This window comes from Sitophilus oryzae, unplaced genomic scaffold (genome assembly GCF_002938485.1).
Source record: "Sitophilus oryzae breed Bouriz unplaced genomic scaffold, Soryzae_2.0 scaffold_1701_pilon_pilon, whole genome shotgun sequence".
Taxonomy (NCBI): Eukaryota; Metazoa; Arthropoda; class Insecta; order Coleoptera; family Curculionidae; genus Sitophilus; species Sitophilus oryzae.
The window spans coordinates 2,040,721-2,058,617 of record NW_022146393.1 but is presented as its reverse complement, the minus strand read 5'-3'; the positions used below and the strand labels follow the sequence as shown (position 1 = coordinate 2,058,617).

The 17,897-nt window shown below is 31.3% G+C and overlaps 1 protein-coding gene across 1 annotated transcript in view; it reads right to left on the bottom strand.

Moving 5' to 3' along the window:
* LOC115881178 overlaps positions 1 to 17,897 on the bottom strand; it is a 51,825-nt gene that overhangs the window by 18,092 nt on the left and 15,836 nt on the right. The window lies entirely within an intron of this gene.

Genomic DNA, 17,897 nt, shown 5'->3' with positions numbered 1-17,897 from the left:
ATTTTTTATTTAACTTACAATAACGTACATTATAATTATTGATATGGCACAATATAGAGTAAGTAATGCTCTTTTAAACGAGCCCTAGTTTGTTGGATTTCGATTTCCCAATCCAGCGTTATTAACTTTAAATAAAAGTAGATATAAACTTCCCCCGCCATTTTGTTTTAGCAGATAGAAAAAAAAACGAAATCTGCTGAAGATTACGACGCTGTTATTTATAATACCTCTTATCTAGGCAGTTGCGCCTTCTAGCGGCCGTTCAACAAGCTTGAAAATAATTTCCAGTATTTCTCATAACCTCATTAGTCATAAATATTTTTTTGCCAGGCTGTACGGCTAATACTTTCCGAGATACAGCCGAGACCTATTATTAGTGGAACACCCGGTATAAAAACTATCGAGAAAACTGGTGTCCTGACTCCTAACAATGTTCTGATGAACAAGCAAAGATGGCCAGCTGGTCACTGTAACGATGACCAGCTGTGACTGTAACGATAAAAAAAATGTTATTGGCAACAATAATTATTATTTTACCTTATTAATTATTAAGGTACAGTCCGCAAGATATTTACCTCAAAGCATCATGGTAACATATAAAAAAATGATGTCACGTCGTATTTTGTTAATCAACGCACAAATGTATTTTTTTAACTTTTGCAGGAAAGAGTATTTTATTTCCATAGTCAATTATTTTTTGTTTCAAAACTATCGATATTCCGAATATTGATATATTTTTTGCTGATTCAATCAAAATTTACTCAATATACTAATTGAAAATCGAATTAAAAATATCCATTGACCCAAAAAAGCAAATTAATTACTCTTGTTACAGTTGCAACGACATAAAACTGCTGTTTAATGGAAAAAAAAGCAGTGCGCTAGCGCCTTCATAGAAAAGTGATGCGTCCGTATCTATTCCGAACCCGATATGATATTGTTTAAACATCCAAAGGAAATTGTTTTTGATGATTTGTCAATTATCTGAGAAAGTAGACGCTTTCGTAAGATTTTTTTCGCATGGATCGGACAAAAAAAAGTCAAACGCAACACGCATTGTCACTGGGGGGAAAATACTGCTGCTTAAAAGGAATTGGACAATTTCGTAACTACATTCGAATTACTACATCATTATCTCAAATTTCAATGAAAAATAATAAACAATATGTTTGAGCTATATTTTTAACTAGGCTCGTTAAGTCTTCCCGATTATGATTTCATCTAATATATTTATAGGTAATTTTTGAAAAAAAATGATTTATGTAGCATAAGGTAAATTTGTCTGTTTACAACATTACATCCATTTTAAAATTTTGAAAATGTTACGATATGTATCTATCTTTAATTCCCTCTTCCATTTTCCGCATAGCTCTAAGCTATTGTTTAATAAGTTCTGTGATGTATTAACTAATGTTAACATAGTTTTCGTTATCAACACTTTCTGACAACATTTTTGCTATCATTGGTACACATATTATTAAAAAGAAATACGGAATACTAAATTGACAAAAGTTATATACTGAGTATCGAGTAACTCGAAAAAAAGTTGTGAATAGTGCTACAATTGTAAAATCCTTTGTGGCAAACTGTAGTGGTAGTTATATAGTCCAAATACAAGTTGTAACAATATTTTCTATGTTTTTATAGTTAAAAAGTTGCAGAAGTAGTTCATAGTTTTGTAGAACGTTTTAATATGGCAGTAGTTAGGGTCATTTATCTTAGATAGGAACTATTGAAAACAGGAAATTGCCATCCTATCTGATAGTCAAGCAGCACTTAACGCGATCAACTCAGTAACCATCAATTCGAAGTTGGTTAAAGAATTCCTAGAGAAGCTCAACAAATTAGACAAAGAAAATAAAGTCCTCCTACTCTGGGTGCCTGCTCACCAAGGGATAGAAGGCAATGAAAAAGCAAATGATCTAGCTAGGAAATGAGCGAACACTTCACTAACTGGACCAGAACCGTTCTGTTTTCCAAACGGGAACCAACTGAAAGCGGAACTGAAGAATCTGGAAGACTTCATCCGTAACTTGGAATGGGTGTCCTCCAACGGTCTAAGACACTCGAAAAAGTTCCTCAGAACTTACGACCGGGAAAAATCACAGGTTTTCCTTGATTTAAGTAAAAACAATCTTCGGATTGTCACGGGGTTTCTAACAGGACACTGTCTCTTCAACGAACACCTCAGTAGGCTGAAGCTGAGAAACAACGGCGAATGTAGATTTTGTGGGGAAAATGGGGAAACACCAGAACACCTTATCACTGAGTGCGCCGAGACGACGACCATTCGTGCCATGAACTTTGGTACGTCTGATGTCGAGGATAGAGAGCTGGCCTCTGTGGAGCTGTCTCAGATACTGGCTTTTGTTAAAGCCTTGAGACTGTATGATGAGTTATAACTCGGTATAACTCAAGAGAACACACAACAGATCTATAAGGTCGCGGTGATTAACTCCCCTCCTAAACATTCTACATTCTACATTCAAGGGGCATAAAACAAAAGTATGTATTTAAGAATTGCCGATAAGCAGTAAAATGTAATCTGCATGTCGGCAATATTTCATAGTAAAAGATCAAGTCCAATTTAAGACAATTTTACTATTTTAAGATAATCGTCTTTAAACGTTTATAAAATACGGTTTTTTCCAGTAAAGAAATGAATCAAGTCATACTTCACGCATTAAGCAGCTATAGCCTGTTTCTGTTTGGTTTCTGAATATTCTGTTGATTTCTTTCAGAAGTGAAATGAATGAAGTCAATAAAATTTAACGCTGTGGGTGATTTTAACACACGTGCTAAAGTTTAGAGCAAAAAAATATTTTTTTTGATAAAATGGATGACAATGAAACAAAGTCTGATCCATTTGCACCAAGTGAATCAGATTATCAGCCATCTGAAAGGTCTGATTCTATCGATTCTGAAAGTATAGTTTGATTTATCATTATTTTCACTATTACTACATCAATTAAGTTAGGCTTATTTTCTTACCAATACTTAGATATCTGAAATGCTGTTGATCTGAATAAAACTGTATGAGGAAGAAAAATCTTATCATTTCATATAGACGTAACGTAACACACTCTAAAGGCAAGACTTGAAAGATCTTATTCCCTTTATCCTATATATAGATACCGTAATTTTCATAAAAATCGAAGAAAACACTATCAATAGTGAAGAAATACAATGTGAAGTCAACAAATCCCTTAATGACGAAGAAGAATGTACCGATGAACCAATTTATATCTAAAATTTCAAATGTTCTCAGAGATAAAATGGTTCAAGTTCAAAAAAGTATAAACAAACATTCTTAAAAACGACCACAGTTGTATTTTGAGTTACTTTAGTTTGCAATATACAATTTTAAATATAATAACGCATTGTGTCAAGTTTTCTTCTGCAGCTTGTTTTATTTTAATTATACAGGGTGTCACAGAAATAAGTGCAAATATTTTAACTGGTAATATAGTTCAACACCAGAAACACGCCTATGAGGTTTTTTTCGCGAAAAAAAAATTCAAAATTCGAAATTTTTTGAATTTTTTTTTGGAATTTTTTTTAGTTTTTATTTAAAAAAAATAATTTCTTGATAATATGGCAACATAGGTAATAGCTGAAATTTACAAAAAAGAAAATCCAGAAGAGATCTAGTGGTTCTCAAAATTTTAGCGTTTTAAGTAAAATAACTCTGTTATTTTGGACTTATTTTAAAAACGATAAAGAGAAAATATGTTTCTTTTATCGGGATCTACCACCCCTTAAAATATTTGCACTTGTTTCTGGGACACCCTGTATAACATTAAACAATTGTAACTCTCATTTTCTCCATAATTATCTTCTAGGACTTGATCCAGTTTACTTCTGAACCCTACATTTGACTGATGGGTTTTCACGTCAAAACAAAAAATGCAAATTTATACTACATTTTAGTATCATTTTTTTAATTTGTTCGTATCCCTATGGTTATCACATAGAAATAATTAGCATCACATAATGCAATTAAAGATTTCCTGCAAATTTTCAGAGCTGTTTTTCAGTGTACATCGATCGTTGAACTGTTACGTAGTTATTTGAACACATACGTACCTACGCCTTTCGATTTCAAAAAATTATTACATAGCGCAATAACACTCTAATAGATCTATTAGCGCAATAATGTTTAACAAGCGTCAGCCAGAATTAATTCCGAGTAACCTGTTACTTTCATCTTATTTACTAACGTATTTTCTATTTTTTTTCCTTTTGCGTTTTAATTTGCCTCTTATAATTAGAAGAATTTATCTGAATATTTAAAATTAATTACTTAAAAAACAACGTTTGATCGGTTGATATAGTTTTTTTTAAAAAATTTCCAGGGGTGTAGTGAAAACAGTTTTAATTAAAATAAAAATAAAGTACTAACAACAGTCTTCAATTCAAAGGCCACTGTGACATTGTTTTTTGATCATAAATTAATTAATTTCATACTACAAAATCGTGAATTGTAACGCTGGGTTGTGAAATTTAATATTGTTCATTTTATATTAATTTATTTATCAACAAAAATTTTTCTATAAATTATCTTACATATACAAGGTGAGCCTTAAATAAGTGCAACTATTTTCAGGGCCGGTAGATCTCGCTTAAAGAAACATATTTTCTCTTTACCGTTTTTCAAATAAGTAAAAAATAACCGAGTTATTCAAGTTTAAAAATTTAAAGAAAAATATTGACATAATTGGCATCCCTTTTAGCACAGAATAAAATATATTCTGTGCTTTAATCTTTTAATGTCGTAACTATAGAGTAAAGCCGTAACTTATGGTATATCAGATATTAAGAAAAAACATAAATAAACATAACATACGTAAAATTTAAATATAATCATACAGAAAGTTTAGGGCTTTTTGGTTTTACCTTATTAAGTAATTGTTATCAGGTACTAATTGTTAATTTTGAAGTTTAATTTGATATAATGTCAAGAAGATTATTTTCTTTTATCTATGTATAATGTCATTTTAACAGAACGTCAACGGTTTCTTGTAGACCACGGGGGTGTCACTTGTATGGGAAAACAGGCAACAGTCAAATTTAAACGTGCCAGGAACAACGACAAAGAAAGCAACATCTGCCAGGCATTGGCTTTCTTTGTCACTCACATTGCATAAATCATGATACCGCGGCCATTTTGCCAACAAAGAAGCTGGCCGGGCTGTCCTGGCAAGTGATTTAAAACAATTTTGCTTTTACAATATTAAATTACCATTTGGATGTATTTAATGCGATTATTCAGTTAACTGGTAAGTCAGAAATTACACACAAATACTTTATTCGTAAATACAACTAAGATGTAAACGTATTTTTGTATTTTTAGATTTCAACTCTTGCAAAGATCCGCCGATCGAACTTGCCTGGCAGCGTACCTGTTTAACTAAACGTATTATTTCCTGATAATAATATCAAAACACGTAAGTACCTCTATAATTTATGATGAAAAATGATTTTGATTATGTTTTATATTATTTAAATACTTTCTAACCTCAAATAATAGCAAGATCCTTGTTTATATCGCACAGCCCGTTCAAAACTGTATTGTCTTCAAAAAATGTTTACAAAACAAACAATTTATTACAAAAACAATGTCCTTTTAATCTGATTTATACCTCAGAAGGATGCCAGTAAAATTTTATTAAATCAACATTATATTATTTGGCCATTAATATGCAAAAAGGAGCATATTGCCTTAACTTAAATTTTCTTTTACTTCTCCTGACAATGTTCTCTATATTCTTTATTTTGAGTTAGTAAACTTTTGAACGGGATGTGCGATATATAAAATACATAATATATCCAAGGGTATGATCTGATAAAAGTATTTTTTGATGCATTTTTTGGTTGTTTATGCACGTTGGCTTGGTTTATGTTTTATTCAGCTTATATTTATTTGGTATAACAGTTTTTTTTTGCCTTTGGAATGGCATGCATTGAGGCTAGATAGTGTTTCATTAAAGGAATTTAAATTAGCATATATTTTTTGTGATATTAGTGTGTTATCATGATACAGGTAGTTATCATAGTGCCTTATGCATGTTATTTCCCTATTATATACTTATGTATTATCAGTAAATAGATGATAACATACTACTAAAATGTCTTTTAATAGTATGTTTATCTTTCCAATTCACTAGTTATTTGCAAAATGTATTTTGAACTAATTTAAGTCATTAATTGATCATCTTTCTTTTCAGATTCCGGGATATTCTTTTTCATTGTTAAAAATTATATATATTTCAATATTATTGTAATATAAATCGCAGCTCTAAAAATAAAATGATATTGTTTACTAATGTGTAATTTATTTACTATGAATTTTCTCTGAAAATAATAAGTTTTTAATAATATCATTGATTTGCTGTGTAAAGTTAATAGACATATTTTTTAATACATTAAATTATATTAAAGTAATAAAAAATATGTTTATTAACTTTAAACAGTAAGTCAGTGATACTTATAAAAATATTTTTTTAAAAATTTCCCCGCTTTTAAGCCCCGCCCTTTCAATTCCCCTCAATTTAGCTAGTACTGCCAGGCGACACCAGGTGGCGTCTGTTTCCATTTTTTAACATGAAGTTAGCATTTCTTTAATGTACCTATTCTCTGTTGTAGACGTATCTGTTTTAAAAAAAAGTAAAGTGTTCTCGAATAGTTGAATTTAAATATTTTACATAGTTTTTTTCTTTATTCTTTGTATTTTTTTGCTTCCGACGACGAAAAGAGATAACTTTCCAAAACGTTAAGCATTTTTTTCTTTGTTAGGCAAATTTGTATTACTGTAAACATAACTTCTGACAAGCAGCGTCCGTTTAGGTTTAACGCAGAAGTGTTTACAAAAAATAACTATTTTATTTTGTAGATTTTCTGGTAGTGCAGTGGCGAAATACCCATAAAGGGTTTTTTTGAAGAGATTAAGAAATTATACCGGGGGAAAATTTGTGGCGAACAAGCAGTTCTAAAAGTTTTCTAAAATATACGAGGAACATTTAAAAGAAAACGCATGATTTTCAACATCTGCGGCACAATTTTAAAATTTGCAACAATTTATTTTGCAAAAAAAAATCAGTGGGGTAATTTTGGATTCAAAGTATACTACTATAGTTTGTTTATCTTAAAAATAATTGCACTTATTTACGAGACATTCTTGGTTTGTAATCTTCTTTTTATTTATTGGTTCACCATGTATTTAAATAAAAATATAGGATATCTACTTATATTGTCTTAATTATTATTTCATGTAGCGCAGAACGTCGTGTAACATTAAAAGTGTTTTTAGAGGTCTAAATAATAAAAAAAATATGTAATTAGCGTTACTTACAAGATAGCGAGCGAAATAATTATTGGTTTGAACTAAACGCTAGGTATTATCGTTCTGTGATAGGTGAGTTAAATAAATGCTATTTTGTTTAAATAATGAAATGGCGCTAGTAGTTTAAATCTTAAAACATTCACATTTTTGTAGGTGCCTTTTTGAGAATAAAACACATCATTGATCTTTCGCTTTGTTATAGAAGACGTTTGTCATTAAAAGTGAAATATCCCCAACAAAAATTAAGCAATAGTTGGATACATCATAACTATTTTCATACTATTTATATGACGAATTAATAGATACTATATTTTTTTATATTTATTAAATTAATGCTGCTGATAATAATCTTTTAAACACAGAAACTTACAAAATAAACTAGTTAACATACACTCACCGGCAAGAAAAATCGGCACCTTAAAATTTTGGTGTAATTTCAAGTTTAATATATTTTGTTTTAGTAGGCCGATTTTGATGATTTTTTAAGCAATTTAATTAGCCAAATTATTTGGCTATATAGTATCTTTTTCTAAATTAAAAATGAAAGTTCCCATCTGTCAATTACATACGGGGGCAAACAAAATTTTGATATTTTGTTGAATGTTTGATACACCCTGTGGATTATGTTAAGACAGCAAGAATTTTAAAAATCATTATATTATCTAGGTACTAGGTATATCTAGGTATATTATCTCGATTGTTTGTTTTTTGGTTCGACTAAATAGCTTTATTTTTGTTGGAAGTATTCGCTGTTGAAGAAGACACTAACATTTTTTCGTAATTTTTACATTAAAATCATGCCTTTCCTTTTGGCCCTAGTCAACAGACCTAGTAAGTTTGGTTTTAAAGCAGGCCTTCTTGACATAAAATTTGCTTCGTTTATTTTTTTTTCTTTCAATCCGTTCACTTACATGCAATATTTAGGAGCAATTCATTATAAATTTGAAAAGCTGACAAACGGCGGTTTTGTTAGCGATAAACTAACAAGTCGATCGTCTCGATTCGAAGCTATCATACGAAGATTTCTAGATGTCTAGCATATATATGAACTTGTCCCGAAGAAGCCATTGCACTGTTAGTGACATAATTTTGATCCGAGGGGTATCTCACTCTTGAAATTGCATGTACATTTTCTTGGCAGTCGCTGGCAGTCATTGGCAGTCTTAAGGCAGTCGCAGTATCGCGCTCGTATTGAGATGAACCAAAAATAAACTAAGGAGAAAGATGCACCTAGATGATAAAATTATTTTCAAATTCCTTGCTTTTTTAACATATTCCACAAGGTGTTGCAAAACTTTCACTAAAATAGCAACATTTTATGTTCACTCGTATAATTGACAGATGAAAACTTGCATTTTTAATTTAGAAAAAGGTACTAAAAAGTCAAATAATTTGTCTAAAAGTTGCTTAAAAGATAATCAAAATCGGTTCACTACAACACAATATATAAAACTTTAAAATACATCAAAATTTTAAGGTTCCCGTTTTTCGTGCAGGTGAGTGTATATATTTTCACTACAGTTTGTACTTGTCCCTAGTTCACTGCAAATAGTAGAAATAAATACTACTATTGTCCTAAATATTGTAACAATTTTTTCCCGTGTATCCAATAAGGTATCTGTGAAAAAATATTGCATATATTTTCTGACAATATGGTACCTGTATAACCGGTACGTGTAAAATTATTCTTAAAAAACTTATCGTCAAGTCGAGCACAGCGGTACCATCCTTTTCTCGAAGGTATTACCGGCACTTTTGACCACCCTGTAACTTCGTTGTGGATAAAGCAAGAATATTAATTTTAACTAAACATGATGACATACTATAGCTGGCTAGATTACCAAAATATCTAGTAGTTATTAATTATACCTCATAGTTTATGAATTATCGCTTGTCAAATTTCTTTATTTTCGAAATTGACTCAATGAGTCAATCAATCACATCATCAAAATTCTAAGGTACCTCTAGATTTGTCACAAATTTCAAATTTTGAATTTTAGGTAGCTTTAAGCTTATAACCAAAGGAAAAAATGAAAAATCTCAAAATATCCTTATGGACTAAAAGTCAGCCGTCTAGCCGCTACCGGTAATTGATTTTCCAGTCGAGAAAAAGGTAGAAAACTAGAATTAATCGAAGCGGTCTCTTCTGATTTTATTTGTATATGAATGTAACAACAATAATTCAAGGATTATGAATTAGTGCCATTCAAACTTCTTTGACTCACTCACCATCATCAAAATTCTTGCACGGAACCATAATCAAAAAAGAATAATCTACCATTTCGTATACTAAGTAAATCTAATAAATAGTGCAATTAAAAATAAAAAAAATTAATTAGTAGAGAATATCATATCGGCAATTGCCAAGTCAATATAATAACTACAGAAATGCAGATGTCTAATATTGATACTAACAATTTGTAACAAAATTGTTGAATAGGTGCTTAAAGAGAAACTAAATAAAATAAACTTGACTTGGTTTTACATGAGATCTCACAAGTTTTTATAGTGGAAGAATTGTATTGCGAAGCTTGTCATTTTTTACATTCTATGTTTTTGATGGGATAAATATAATCCATATCATTAATATTCATAACCTAAAAATAGAATAAAATGATGTATATTGTCGGTTTTTACTTAACAATAGTCGTTGAAATGGTTAAATTTTTTAGAAAAATAATGAACTTTCCTTTATTTGATGTGACTACTGGAATTTTATTTTTTGTTTATGTAATTATAATTAACTTGATTTTGAGGAAGAATGATAATGGCAAAATGAAGAATATAGAATAAAATGCGTTAATTTTGAATAATTTGCGGTTTACCAATGCACACGCATTCATGAATAGACTAAAAAATTAATAAAACTATTTTCGATAAACAAACATTTTCCGTTTGTTACGCCACTGAACGGTCGGAAAAATCCGCTTTGCTGTCTCCTCCTTTCCATCGCTTGTTTTCGTTCGTGGTAATTATTAAAAAATAAAAAGCGAACGGCTTCTTCGATCTTGAACAACGGTAATTTCTCATGCAAAAACGAAATCAATTACTTTCAAGTATGTACACACACTTTAACAACACACAAAACGCAGCCAAAGACGGAGGCCCGCCATAGTTTCTAAATAAGAGTACGCTACACCGCTTTTCGCTCGAACAAGTTCGCGTTTTCATCTCCGAATCAAGAAAGCGTAGATAACAAAAGCCAAACGGATTCGTTCGTCTCTTTTTTCGACTTCTTTTATTTTTTGTCGTTGTCGTTCTTCTCTGTACATAGGAGAAGACGCCCTATTTCACTATTGTATATACAGGGTGAGTCTTAAATAAGTACAAATATTTTTAGAAATAGTATATGTCGATCTCCGAAATACGATTATGAGGTTTATTCGCGAAAAAAAAATTGAAAAATGGATTTTTTTGGTTAAAAACCATAATTTCTTGATAATATGGCAACATGGGTAGTAGGTCAAACTAACAAGAAAGAAAATCCAAAAAGATCCAGCGGTTCTCAAAATTTAAGCAAAAATTATTTTCCTGGAAATTTTCAAAGTAAAATAACTCGGTTATTTTGGACTTATTTGAATAACGGTAAAGAGAAAATATGTTTCTTTTATAGAGATCTACCAGCTTTGAAAACATTCGCACTGTATACAGTATATCGACTCACCCTGTATACAGTGTGGCCCACCTCATTCGCCTCAGTTAATTATACAAAAACGGGAACACGAGAAACAAAATATTTTATGGGTATATGTGAGAAGGTAATGTGCATAGTTTAAAATTATTTAACTAAGATCCATACCAAAGTTATATTTTTATGGAACATCCGGTATTTTATTCCATTTTTGAATCCTTGAACATAAAATAATGCATTTATTATGGGGGTTAAATATGTTTAAAAGCTTCGGTTTTTGAGATATTTAAAGATATTTAAATATGCATCCTACAATAAAAAAGATTTTCAACACCTTGTACATTACTTTTCAGAATGACTTCTTATGCTGACTTTTAAGCGAGAGAAATAAACTTGAACAAAAAATTTGATTGTTTCCTTAAATGTATACAGGGGTATCAAAAATTGCTGGTCTATTTTAAATATTCATTTTACATAAAAACTTCGTTATTTCAAATATAACATTGTATTCTCCAAAATAAGTGGAAGCAGATTTAAATGCTTTTGATTTTGATGGTATTTTTCTAGTGACAACTAGTAGCTATTTTCAAAATAGAAATTAGTTTATGGACATTATTTAAATTTATAGCAGTTTACTTTTATTTAATTTACCTATAATAGTTTAATAATATTATTAATAGTTTCATTATTTAAAATAAATAATTTATTTTAAAAATATAAAGAGAAAAGATGTTTCTTTTGACTAGACCTACAACCCCTTAAAATATCTGCCTCCCCCTTAAAATAATTACCTCGGCAGTTTGATTTCGAAAAAGGCCAATATCGACTCTGAAATTCAGCATAGGATTAGCAGCGCCTCAAGAGCATTCTGGAAATTAAAAGACAGGGTTTTCTACAATCATGACTTGAGTACAACGAAACTTGCAGTGTACCGAGCAATTATAATCCTCGCCATGTTGTATGGGAGCGAAACCTGGGTGCCGTACCGCCGACACATGAACGCATTAAACAAGTTGCAACAGAGACACCTTAGAAAACTCTTAAGATCCGGTGGTCCTATGCATCATGTCTCAAACGTATCGGTCCTTGAAAAAGCTAACTGCGAGAGTATTGAAGTCATGGTTACAAAACTCCGCTTAAGATGGGCTGGTCACGTATGCAGAATGCAGAAAATGGTCACGTATGCAGAAATACTAAAATGTCTGCTTTACGGTGAGCTTGCAGACGGTAAGAGGAGGCCGGGTGGACAACTCAAAAGGTACAAGGACATTTTCCAAGAAAACTTAAAGGGGATTAACATGCAGAATGATTTGGAAGAAGCAGCTCACAATAGAACTCAATGGAGAAGAATTGTAAACTCAGTTAACGGCGACAACCAAAAAGTAAAAAGACAACAAAGCAATGAGATATTTGAATGCACTTATTTCTGGGACACCCTGTATAAAAATGATAATAATATTGTACAGATAAATTATATTGTACAGATAAAAATTAATTTGTAGATGTCATAGAGCCATGACACTGTAAGAAGAAGACATTCTGAATATACCCTTCTGAACGTTAAAACCCAAATGATACCGTCATTGTTGAAGCCGTTATAAGGCGATAGGGATCCGTTGCGCGGATGTAAATAAAGTATCTGTCGGGGCGACGCGCCCCGGGGCATATGCCGGGCCCACCTGCCCCCATCGCAGACCGCAGCCCCGATCAGACAAACACCTGCACTGCGAGCGAGCGCGTGCTGGTTACGCCACGTTATCATCTGGACCCCTTTTTTCTAATTCAGATAAAATATGGAATTGTTGGGTCGATGGACTGGAGCTTACCGTAGACAGATGAATACTATATTAAATACCGAATAAAGGGGTGTTTCATTACTGTCGAGAAATTAACTAGTTATAAAAAAAAAATCTGCGTAGTATGTACCTATACTGTTTTATTTGCAATCACAACCATTTAATCAAAAAGCAGGAACAATAATTTATTTTGAAAATAAAAAAGTGTAGTAAATAGCTTGGCCTTGCTTTTTGTACAAGTTCAAGACCAAGACTAACATTTGATCGGCAAGACCAACACTAAGAACGACCAGTGCAAGACTTCCACAAGACCACGCAAGACCAAGTATGCAAGACTCTTGCGGTCTTGCATTTTTCTTACGTTTATGTAATATAAGAAATTATTTTTTTAAACGTCACAAAAGTATTAATTTTTGGGACGTAATTAACAATATAAAAAAATCAACGAAACTGTATTATTAAACTGACATAAAGTGTCAAATTCAACGACCGTAACCATAGTTTCTCGATATATAATTATTACATACAAGGTACCGTATGATCGAGAAAAAATGGCGTCAGCGATGGTTATGAAATGAAGATCACTGTCATTTTATATGTAAATTTATATGGGAAACGTCATCGATTGTCATTTCCCAGCCAACTGGCCGCCGTTTTTTTTTCGATCATACGGTATTACTTCTAAATCTTTTTATATTATTTGGTACGTTTGAAATTGTTTAAAAAATTATTTGGGATGTTTGAAAAAATAGCATGTTCTATTCGGAGTAAAAATGACTTTTTGTGTCTCGCCTGTATCAAAACCAAGTCAAATGTACAGCCTTGCTAAAAGACAACAAAAAGAGTCATTTTTATTCCTAATACAACAATATACTATTATTTGTTTAAAACTTTTGTTTTAATTTATTACAAATATGTAGTGATTTGCCGACTATTGCATAAAATTTAAAAAAGAAATGCTAATTCAAAATAATATACCTAATAAAAAATAAATATTTTCGTCAGATAAATATTCTAATAATTTCTTTCTTTAAAGTTTTATTTCCATTAAATTTCCAAAAATACTGTTAAAGATGCGCAAGACCAAGACTACTTATTAACTGCAAGTCTGTAGTCTTGGTTTTGCATTTGCCAATTACTAGTAGTAAATATTAGTGATGAGGGAGACGGTTTTGTAGAAAAAGCAAGTTAAGACCAATACCAAGACTAGCTTTAAATCTGAAAGATAAAGACCGTTGATTGAAAGAATTGAGAAGATACGCAACTTAATGGGCGAATTTGTGACAAGGTTAATTAGATTTCCCCTTACGTTTCAAGTGCTGTACGGTGGAGACACCTATCGATTTTGAACCACTTAAATTAATATGATATAAAAAATTATGTTCACGCTTCTTAAATTAGCTCACGTTTTTCTCTACTTTTGCATGAAATTTTAAAGGAAGCCATATGATAATAATGCTGCGGTAGTCGAAAAGTGTCATTATTTTAACATGTGCTTTCAGACTGCTCTTAATATACTTAGAGATTTTTTAGAGAAATAGATAAAAATACTTAAATTTTATCTCAATTATGGCCATTCATATATTAAAATAAATAATAGAACATACACACTTGAATAAAATAGTTCAAGTGTTAACGCCGCAATTATCTATAATACATCGGATGATTCAATATTACAGGGAAAAACTTCAACAAGCGATCTCTTAACTAGATCTTTTTGCAGTATTTGTATTTGACAATATAAAAATAATACATAAAAAACTGTTTTTTAAATATTATCTGTGTAAAAAAATCTTGCAAGAACCTAGAATCAAGATCAAAACTGCGGACCCATCAGATCAAAACTAGTTATTACAGTAGTAAGACCAAGATCAACACCATGGAGGTCTTGGTATTGGTCTTGCATTTGCTCATTACAAGTAAATAGGTATTTGTATTTTTTTTTGTTTTGACATGCTATCCCTTTAAAACAAGTAAAACCTCTAAAACAGTCTAAGAATAACTTTGGTGGCTCTTTTGAATTTGTATAACAAAGAAAGCCAAGAAGACGGATAATGTGACATACTATAATCGTTTAAAAACCACCATCATAATGTAATTTTGATGCTAGATGACCTGCCCATTGCCATTTGATGGATTTAACTGTTTATCACGTCTGGTTCTGTCAACCCTATCCTAATGTGGTGTCTTTTTCTTTTATTCAAATTTCTTATTTTTAAATTAGTAACGATTCAATAAAAATCGAACTGTGCAAGCATTTATTTTCAATCAGTGGAAAAAAAATAAAAACTGTAAATTTATAAATGATACTAAATTTCTGAATCTAACAACAACTGATAAAAATTTATAACTCAAGCGCGCTAAACCTAGATCAACATTATCGCAGTTGGCTAAAATATAGGGATAGGATAGATATAAAAGTTAAATAAATGAAAATTTGACCTTCATCTTGAACTTCTCCTTAGATAATGATGCATTTATTGCACCTATGATATCTAATCCACTCTTTGGATTTTAAACATTTTATGTAGGCAATACTCCATTGACTACACTTATATAATTCGAGAGGAATATTATCTAAAAATATTGAAATTCAAGGTACTTGCATCAATCAATTATTTTAAAATATCAGTATTATACCTATTATAAATAATGTTTGTTTTTGATTGAAGTAATCTTACTCCATTGCACATATTTACAAGTTTATGGATATTACACTTTTTTATGGATATTATATTGATACACCTTCTATTTTTTTTAATCTGACATGGTAACACATGAGATAACCAATATGAACATTGCAAAGAGCTGGTACTCTAAAGAAATAATTTTATTTAATACAAACATCCAACAAATTGTAGTTTTAGTGCTTTTTTTTGAAACTATATAGGAACCACAAAACGCTGTGGAGTGACGTTTACTCGAAATGACAAAGATATATTACAAGAGGACATAGGTACCTAATTGATAAGACAGAAAACCAAAATAATTTTTTTTCATCAAATGGCAATAGATAGTCACCTAGTGAAAAGGACTGATGGAAGATAGATTATCAAAAATTATACAATGATACTCCATAGCAGGGGTGGATACGGAAGTGGAAACCGGCCCGGGAAAAACAGGCAATCGGCCCAAATCCACAAAAACAAAATGACCATAACGAAGAAACATATTTTATTTATTAATATACAGGGTGTCCCAGAAATAAGTGCAAATATTTTAACTGGTAGTATAGTTCAACCCTAGAAACACGCCTATGAGTTTTTTTCGAGAAAAAGAAATTAGTAAATTCGGAATTTTTTGAAATTTTTTTTGGAATTTTTTTTAGTTTTTAGTTAAAAAACATAATTTCTTGATAATACGGCAACATAGGTAGTAGATTAAATTTACAAGAAAGAAAATCAAAGTCCCAGAGAAAGACATTTTACAATAGTTATTCTACAAATTGGTGTTTATGTTTAAAAGCAACTGACGATTATACTGATGCAAATTGATTAGTTAGTTATGGATTCACTAAGGATCTTCCGTCACTTTAGTTAGTAGATTAACCATTTAATTTTTGCCAATCCAATCTTTTTGAGCTCTGATCGGGACCGGCCCTACCGGGAATTTTTCCGTTTTCCCATATGGCCCATCCACCCCTGCTCCATATATATAGACGCCAAACAGACCCAAGATTGAACGACATCATAAAAAAACAGGAACAAAAAACACGCTAAGAACTAAGAATGAAAAATACTATCCCAAATAAAATAGAAATAAGCAAAAGGGACCTCACAATAATAACAGTTGATTTTTTTGCAGTTGCAATGATGGGTCTATATCGTGAAATCTACTCTTATTTAACAATAAATAGTTTTATTTTGATCACACGGTATATACGTAAAATAGTGTCTAAAACAAAATCTCGTATTCTATTAACAGCTAATACGAAGGAAATTATCGAATCGATATGCTGTTGCTCATTTTTAAACAAGATTATTCTCGGTTTTCATTGGAAACATATACGGCATGAACTGGACGGATATTATGTTTCACCTGGCAGTAAAAATCCTGTTAAGAGTTTTCCAGCGAGCAGCATGGAGATCAGCTTGCTTGCAGGTGATAGAGAGAGACGCCAACAAAACAAATAATCGATTTTTGGCATGAACGTCGCGGCTCAAATGGTTGAACATTTCTGGGAAATTCTGGATTTCAGTTTTTCGGAATATAAATTTCATATGTCTTGTTAATATTTTATATTCTTATATAGATGTTCTATAAATCGAATCAAATTGATATTCTGTAAATTTCCAAGAAAAAAATTGTATTGTAGCTTATTTAGCTTAGTAGCGATGGAATACCCCGAAAAGGCCTATACATTACATTCCTATAGTTCATATCAAATCAACTTTTAGTCGCGTGACTAAGTTTGACCAGCACAGGGTTGCCCACTTTTACATTTTCTTTTAATTAAAATATTTTAGGAAACAAAAATAATTAATTATAAATATATAAACAGTTATTATTTACATCAACAAAACTCACCTCCTTGTTGCGATGAGTTTTTGATCTTGTACACTTCGCATTAAAAGAGGTTCTAAAAGAACAATGTTCGACTGCAAGGTCTGCTAGTAAAATAAATTAAGCTTAAAGTATTAAAATAAAATTCATTTAAACCAAAAACACTTAATACAAAACTAAAGTGCCAAAACGAATGACAATGTCAGAAAAAAAATAAATGTGGCAACTTGACATTTTTTTACAGTAGAGCCGCCACCTGAATCTCCAGCGGGAAATTTAAATTCCAGTTAGTTAGCCCAGCGTCGAATATGTCCATAGTTGGCAACAATGAATTTAAAAATCGCGCGCTCCGTTACGTAACTAAAAGTTTAATTGGTATCGAATATAATATATACTATAATATATACTTTTTCCTTTTTATATATAAATAATTAACTCGCCTACGGCACTGGACGAGTCTGTATATATGTGATCTATCGCCATGACGACCCAGGTAAGAGATCAAAACTAGATCGATCGATACGGCTAGCGTTGGACGAGCGCCATCTTGGATCCTGCTCTCCCGAGATCCTGCAGGGGCAAGCGACCACGGACACACCCACAGACTAAATCAGCCGACCAGAAG